Raw genomic sequence first — 6,567 nt, forward strand, 5'->3', positions numbered from 1 at the left:
AAAATTATTCCTTTTTCCTGTACGTAAACATAATTGATGAAGAATTTTAACAACCAATCCTGATGAACAAAAAGTACTGAAATCATATGGCGGTTAATAATTTTTATCATAATAAAGCAATAACGACATTCTTATTCCACAAAAATAAAAGTTTTAGTGTTTTAATTCTTATTATATCTCAATTCTAATTTAAAAAAAAACTGATCTCGAGTTGTTTGATTTCAAATGAAAAAAGTGTCATTTTTTAAATAAAAAGGAGATTACTTTATGAAAGTTTTTAACAATGCGAACAAATTTTTAAGATATTTTCTCTGACATTCTTTTAATTTTATGACAAACGACCTTTTCTAAACTATAAAAAAGTACAAAATTCTAATGGCGGAAAATTACCGCATTTTCGTAGGAAAAAGTTCATGTTAACTGACACATGTAATACAATTATGTATTATATATGTCTCTGATGTTTACAATATTTAATACAAAACTATTAATCAACGCAAACAATTATCGCTTTAATTAAGCATCTTCTACAGTTATACTATTTTTACTTTTTTATTGCAACCAATTTTATTACAAATTAACGTGTAAATAATGGTGTCTTCGTCGAGGTCCGCGTTCATGGATTGTAAACACTGTTGAGTTCGGTTTACATAAGAATTTGAAATATATACGTATCCGTCCGATCCGTGCATAAATTTAATTTACTGATTGATCGATGACCGTTGTCACGGTAACTCTCACATAGGTTATTTGACTTATCTGACGGATCCTATGGGTCACCGATCACCGATCACTCATCGATCAGTCAAACATCCGTCACCGATCATTCACCGATCAGTCAAGTTCACGTCAAACAGTAACGCCTAAGGTTGCAAGTACTGTACTATCCAAATAACTAAAACAGCAGGAGCAAATAAATTAATAAATGTTTATCTGTTTGTTATACAAGATGCACAAATTAATTTTGAAGATGGAAGATTTAAAGAAGTTAATTACTAAGAATTACTGTCTTGACGAACAAGTTCTATTATCCTATTCTTTTCAGAAATTAATTCACCTCTCTTTATTTCCAATGTAGTCTTTTCTTCATTCTCACAGGTTCTTTCTGTTATCAATTTTTTGAGCTTAGTCTTTGCACTAACTTTTTGTCTTATTAATCGTAACCAAATCCGTCTCTTGTTTTTGTCATCAAAATCTTCCTTAGCTTTATTTATTCTCTCGGTTAACAATTCAATTTCATTTTTTATGCTGTTCATTTCCATATCTTGTAAATTTATTGTATAATTACGTTTCACTAATAATGTTTCAAGTTTTTCTAATTCATCCGACACTTTAAGTATGGCTCCACCTAAGAATCATGCAGAGGGTGATACAGTGATAGTTGCTGAATTGACTTTTTTGTGCTCCATATGTTCTATTTTGACACAAAACCCAAAAAAATAACAGTAACACATGTGTTGTTCATTTAGTTGCTATGGTTACGATGGCACCATAACAACCCTTTAATTTCGGTCCAAAACCTCTAAAAAATCTGTTTTTCATCTCAGTTTTTTTAAATAAACTGCTTAATAATTTGGATAAAACAAATACATAACATCATAGTTCCACATTTGTTCTAAATATTAAAGTAATTAAACAGAAAATACTACTATGGCAACGACTGTTTCCATGGCAACCAATATACTAAGTTTCACCTTATCTTAAAATTGGTGAAAATAGCGTTTTTCAATGTCTATTTCCTTCCGAGAGCAGAGCCCTATGCAAAATCTGTTTATTTGTATTTGATCATTAGCCTTTTGTTTACAACATATCAAAAATAATCGTTTGTAGCCTCCTATAGATTTTCTGGAAAAAATAGTTTTTTTCATCTCATTTTTTTTTCTCAAAAAAATTTTTTTGGTAAAATTAAAAAATTTCATATACTTTTACCACAACTCATTTGAATATATCATTTTGACTTTAATTATCACTAAAATTAATTACAATTTAAATAAAACTATTACTCATTTGACCATAATCTTAAATATGGCTACCAGTTGTCATGGAAATGGAACACACTGATTTTGAAAAACAAGCATTTTAATTAAGAAATGCTTTATAATGGTGATACTTTATATATATATATATATGACATCATTTACTATCAGATGAATAGATCTACAAACTATTCAGACAAATTGAGAATAAAGTTGAATAGATGACATGGTTGACAAATGCCTAGAATTTAAAAAAAAATGTATCAAAAAACCTAAATAATATCTTTTTAAATTAGCCTTTCTCAACAAATCACTAAAAAATATTTGACTCTGTACATTAAATAAATGTGCAATATTGCCCTTTAAGGTGGTATCCAACACTTTCACTAAAATTAATTTGGCTCGTTTAATTTTCATAAAATTTTGTCAAAGTGTTTACTTTGACCCTTCAACAAAAGCATAAAAATTTCAAAAATTTTGAACCAACCGTTTTGTCAGAAAAATTGCACTGGTTTTATTGCATTTTGACAAACACCAATTTTGATCATTTAATTTTAGAAGCTTAATATTCCTATTACAACACAACGTAATTAAAACGTTTAGCTGACTTTACAGAATTATCTCCCTGTAGTGTTAGGTATCACCTTAAATGTATTTGCTAACTGCCCCTCAAAAAAGGTAAACACACAACAGACATGTGTACAGTATAGAGGACACTTTGTTCTGTAATTGGCTAACAAATGTCTATATGTCAACAGTTTTGAAGCCCAGGGATAAAACCCTTTGACTAATGATCTTTAGAAAGGGGAAGTGAATGAAATCATAAGTTAAGTAATTATGTGTCAAGAAAAAGATCATAACTGTTAAAAAGGGAACAACTGGTTCCTCTGTTGGAGTAAAAAAAACACTGACTCGATGAAACCCTAAATGTTCAATGTTATGTCATACACCGAAAAAATTACATCATGTTACAATTTAACTTGTCAAAGTTTTCTGCTAAAAGGATCATATTTTTTTGAGATGCATTTAGGTAGAATAAAAGACTTCAGGTACTTTTTTTTAATCCTAAAATGTGTGTACTGAATTTTAAAACATAGTCCATAAGATGCCTATTTAAACTTGGAAATTACATATAACATGTATAATGAAAAAAAAATCAGATAAAAAACAGGATTCTTTTTGTAATTGCTTTTTTTTCGACAAATGACAAATGTATTTTTCTTTCATATTAGTCAATGACATCATAAACTGTATACTTAAAATTAAATTTTAAGCTAGAATCATGAAAACACCATTTTTATCAACTTTGTATTCTAAAATGTACCTGTCAGAGCACTTTATTATGGGACTTCCCATAATTTATTGTGTAATGAATTTGATTAAGGAATAACCTCAGATTGCAGTTAGCCAATCAGAAGAACATATTAAAATGAAACATGCATCTCATGTAATTATAAAGAAATAAAAGAAAGATGCATTAAGATATGAATTTAGAATGTATAAGAATATATTTATGAAGAGTTCACAGTATCTACAGCTTCAATAACTTCAATCATTTGTATCGCAGATTCAAGGTCCTCATCCTCTGTTTGTTGTTGCCGAGGGTTATGAGACAGTATAGATAGTCTGGAAAAGAAAGAGGCAATCTGACTAGGCAGAAGATACTGTGAAGGTGCAAACAATTTCCCTCCTGCTTCATCCCTACAAACTCTCATGTTCCTAGCAACATCTGCAGCATTAGCTTTTCTCCCACTGCCTTCTCCTCCTGCAAAAATTCCTCTGAGGTAGTTTTTGACCTTCTCATCAAATCGAACATTTCTTCTTTCTTTTTTTAGTGCCCAGCCCATTTGAGTTGTCGAAAGTCCTTGATCTAACCTTGAGTTTCTTGAAAGTACAGAATGTTCAACGATACTTGAGCAGGAATCTTTCCATTTATTTTTGATGTGGTCGAATGTTGTTTTCCTATTCAGTTCAATTTTATGTTTGCCAAAAAGTATGTGAGACCTCTAATTTAGAAAAAGATTGAAAAATTTTGGAGCAGCCAGGTTCAATACATGAAAATGTTCTCTGGTCCCTAGTTGAAATTTCAGGTTCTCCTGGTTCTTCAGGTGTCACAACAGGTTCAACAGCTTCCTCATTAGGTTACTACTGTTTTTCTTTCTGGATATCATTCCTTCTTCTTTAGATGGTAAAATGAAGGTTTCATGAACAATGAGTCCAAGAGATGACGGAGGAGATGGACATATTTTCTTAAGATCTTCTTCTGTATAAATATTCCCCTGTCCAATTTCAAACGATTTCCAAGCAACAATTTGGTTTTCCCTAAAATAGAGCAGTTCACATTAATGCCGATAAAAAAGTGAAATTCTGTACCAAAAAAAGTATTTTTATAAGCATGCAGATATATAACCAAAAAAAAATACAATTACTTCAAGTTACTACTTGTACCTCATTTCAGCAGAAATAAATATTCCCAAATATATCTGTTGGGTTTTTTTTTCAGTATCCTTTGTCAACTTTCAAAGTTTTGGTAATCCAATGTCTGCAGTATCACTGATTAGTTGTTTTATTCTTATGTTCACCTGTTTGTACTTTTAAGTTGCTGATTGCTGTTTAAATTCAAATAAGTATCTCATGTGCATTGTTTACTAACCATTTATTATTCAATTTGGCAAGGATTTTTATCTTGACTGGTTTATTTTTCCTGAAAACAGGAAGTCAGGAAGTGAAATCCTTCATTTTAAGTGTGTTTCACATCAAGGTTGATATTCAGTTGCAATAACAGTTTGCATTTTTCTAATATATCATGTATATTATGGTTACATGATAATATAATATAAACATAAACAACAATGGGTCCATAGTACACAGATGCCCCACTCACAATATCATTTTCTGAGTTCAGTAGACTGTGATAATTGGGGTTCAAAACTCTAATTTTGCATTAAAAGTATAAAGAATATCATCATGATAAAAGGGAACTTATGTCGAATTTAAAACCAAAAAATGCTTGTGTAAAGATTTAGTGCTTTTATTTATTATGACATGCTGATTAGATGTCAATACTATAGGAACTGATTGTATAAACTAACCTGAATATAGTACACATATTTACCTTATATTAATATTGGAAATTTTTGTTATTCCTTTTCCATGTGGTTTTCTTTTTGTTGCTTTCTTCATCGATGGTACTGTTTATTTCCACATGGGCAGCTTGACATCCAGTTACTCCTCCCATTGAGTCAATTGCCTTTTCATCTCACCTGCTGTTTTTACATCATTACCAGCAGCTACATGATGTCTTATTTTACTCCTCAAGTGGGCAATCTTGGCATCGCAGTAGGATTTCCCATCCTGTGACTCACTAAAGTCATACCTCCGAATCAGAATACCTAAAAAAAAAGATTATTTTATATAATAAAACTGAATCAACATTCCAGTGTGAGGCATTTCAAACAAAGTTCTTTGGACTGAAGGACACAAGATAAATATTTCTTTATTAATTGTACAGATTTAGTTGCACCTCATGCATATTTCCTATCAGTAGTAAGAATTAAACCCTCTTTTCTTCATTCCAATACCAAAAAAGTGAAACTGCGAGCGTACTGCTCACTGATGATACCCCCGCCGCAAGTTGGATAATATAAATAGTGTAAAAATATGCAAGTGTTCGGTTAACAGGAAGTTGTCAAGTGATGAATTTGAAAACGCATCACACGTATAGCTGACTTATATAAATCCTGAAACCAAATTTCAGAAATCCTTGTATTGTAGTTCCTGAGAAAAATGTGACGAAAATTTTCAACTTGGCTATCATGTGTAAAATCATACAAGTGTTCAGTCAAGTGATCAATCTGAAAACGCATCACATGGTATAGCTGACTTAGATAAACCTTGAAACCAAATTTCAGTCTTGTATTGTAGTTCCTGAGAAAAATGCAACGAAAAATATTCATGATAATAGACCCTTTTGAGGTAAACTTATATTTAATAAATGGCTTCATTTAAATTTGCTTGCCTGCTCTCAGAGAAATACATTGAAGAGATGACCACAGACTCCCACAGTGATAACATCCAGCGTCATCACTTCTTATAAATGCTGTGGTTAGTTCTGGCAGTTGGCTCTTTAATGTGATCAATGTGTGCTCTAGGATGGACACAACAGCAAACCAATCTTGTCTGACAAAGTCAAATACGTGAATATAAGTCCTGTGCTGAAAAGATACAATATTAAAATAAAATATGTGTGTTTCATTAGTTGCAGAAAGTAAATTTTCAGAGCATTTAATGTCACTGCTAGTTTTCAAAGAGTTCATTAATTTAGTCTTAGGTATTTTAGTGTTGGGACTATTCCTTTCATATTCATGCATTCACTGTACTGTTGTGTTCAGTAAAGTTCTCATTTTGAATAAAAAAATGTGATTTCCTGAATCTAGGCATAACTCAAACACAGTAAGTGAATCAGTGCCAAAATTCGGCAAGTTTTGGTTCTCAAGCATATAGTGTTCAAGTTTTAAAAAATTACGATGAGGAAAACGTAGGTACAGAAACTAATACAAGACCAAAGAAGACAGATTGACAGTAAATGGTA

General features: G+C 31.1%; 1 long non-coding RNA gene across 1 annotated transcript; it reads right to left on the bottom strand.

The window, feature by feature from the left end:
• Positions 1 to 3,172: 3,172 nt before the first annotated feature.
• Positions 3,173 to 6,259, bottom strand: LOC139507761 (uncharacterized). The gene is made up of 3 exons (XR_011660822.1): positions 5,995 to 6,259; positions 5,092 to 5,368; positions 3,173 to 4,298 (listed from the first exon to the last, which is right to left on the bottom strand). It is a non-coding gene; the product is annotated as an uncharacterized lncRNA (long non-coding RNA).
• Positions 6,260 to 6,567: the final 308 nt, after the last annotated feature.

Source organism: Mytilus edulis, unplaced genomic scaffold, assembly GCF_963676685.1.
Source record: "Mytilus edulis unplaced genomic scaffold, xbMytEdul2.2 SCAFFOLD_1020, whole genome shotgun sequence".
Classification (NCBI taxonomy): domain Eukaryota; kingdom Metazoa; phylum Mollusca; class Bivalvia; order Mytilida; family Mytilidae; genus Mytilus; species Mytilus edulis.